Below are 2,037 nucleotides of genomic sequence, written 5' to 3'. Positions count from 1 at the left end.
GGCTAGCTCCCACCCACTTGCAATTCCCACATGGGAGGAATCCACTTAAGTGTTGTAAACCCGTGATGAAGCCCCTAGCTCCAACACATGAGTACTTTCCACCTGGGAGGAATCCACTTATGCGTTACACACCCATGGCGAAGAGCCTGGCTTCCAGCCCAACGAACGCTCAGCGGGACGGATTACTCACCCATATCACTCACCCATCCCATAGCTCCTTACGTGGTGTAGGCAGAGTAGGTTTCTCACGCTCTGGGCAGAGGCGACCTGCAGCTGGCTGCTGTAAATCTCGATCAGCTACACAAAAGGTCAGAGAACGCAGGTATTTATCACCTGTGCTTCTAGGCCATTCCAGCTTCCAGCCTCAGTTTATCCAATCTCCGCCCTCCCCCCTCCTCCATACCTAATTTGATTGGCACGGGGGCAAGGGACACCTTCTGTATTCCTTGCTTGGGCTGTCAATGTACAAGTTTGGGTTGTGGGGGTGGTATCCTACCCGCACTTCCGAGTTCTGCGTGCTGGCTCTGGCGGTCACGAGATAGCATTTAACCTTGAGATGAAGGGCACCCCGGGGTCACCGTGGGACAGAATCTGATAACATTCATTCACTCATTCATTCATTCATTCAATCGTATTTATTGAGAGCTTACCGTGTGCAGAGCACTGTACTAAGCGCTTGGGAAGTACAAGTTGGCAACGTATAGATACGGTCCCTACCCAACAGTGGGCTCACAGTCTAGAAGGGGGAGACAGAGAACAAAACAAAACATATTAACAAAATAAAATAAATAGAATAAATATGTACAAGTAAAATTAATAGAGTAATAAATATGTACAAACATATATACATATACACAGGTGCCGTGTGGAGGGGAAGGAGGCAAGACGAGGGGGGGGGAGGGGGAGAGGAAGGAGGGGGCTGAGTTTGGGAAGGCCTCCTCGAGGGGGTGAGCTCTCAGTAGGCTTTGAAGGGAGAAAGAGAGCTAGCTGGGCGGATGTGCGGAGGGAGGGCATTCCAGGCCAGGGGGAGGACGTGGGCCGGGGGTCGACGGTGGGACAGGCGAGAACGAGGCGCAGTGAGGAGGTGAACGGCAGAGGAGCGGAGGGTGCGGGCTAGGCTGTAGAAGGAGAGAAGGGAGGTGAGGCAGGAGGGGTAGAGGTGATGGAGAGCCTTGAATCCGAGGGTGAGGAGTTTTTGCCTGATGATTGGTAGCCACTGGAGATTTTTGAGGAGGGGAGTAACATGCCCAGAGCGTTTATGCACGAAGACGATCCGGGCAGCTGCGTGAAGTATGAATTGAAGTGGGGAGAGACAGGAGGATGGGAGATCGGAGAGGAGGCTGATGCAGTAATCCAATCGGGACAGGATGAGAAATTGAACGAGCAAGGTAGAGGTTTGGATGGAGAGGAAAGGGCAGATCTATGCAATGCTGCGGAGGTGAGACCGGCAGGTTTTGGTGACGGATTGGATGTGAGGGGTGAACGAGACAGCGGAGTCGAGGACGACACCAAGGTTGCGGTCTTGAGAGACAGGAAGGATGGTAGTGCCGTCAACAGTGATGGGAAAGTCAGGGAATCTGATCAAGTATTGGATTCTTTGAAGTGGGGTAAGACCTCCTTCCTTTAAATAAAATTAAAAAACTTTAATTTTGTGTATGATAGTTTTTAAGCACTTATGATGTGCCAGGCACAGATATTCCTTAGATTTTTAGTTCGTCGATTGGAGCTGCAGGGGACAGAGAGGCAAGCTGGATACCTGGGTGTTATCGTCAATTGTTTTATATAGTGCATAAGCTTTAACATAGTTTTTAAGATGAGAAGAGCTGCGATAATAGTAATGACAATGGTAATGATAATGGTATTTTTTAAGCACTAATTTTCGCAGGGCAGTGAACTATGTTCTGGGGTAGATTCAGAATGATTGGGTTGGACACAGTCCTTTTCCCACAGTCTTACTTCCCATTTTACAGAAAAAGTTAGAAAGGCACAGAGAAGTGAAGTGACTGGCCCACGATCACACAACAGACAAGCGGCAGA

The sequence above is a fragment of the Tachyglossus aculeatus genome, unplaced genomic scaffold, assembly GCF_015852505.1.
Source record: "Tachyglossus aculeatus isolate mTacAcu1 unplaced genomic scaffold, mTacAcu1.pri scaffold_78_arrow_ctg1, whole genome shotgun sequence".
In the NCBI taxonomy this organism is placed as follows: domain Eukaryota; kingdom Metazoa; phylum Chordata; class Mammalia; order Monotremata; family Tachyglossidae; genus Tachyglossus; species Tachyglossus aculeatus.
Note: the sequence above shows the minus strand (reverse complement) of the source record.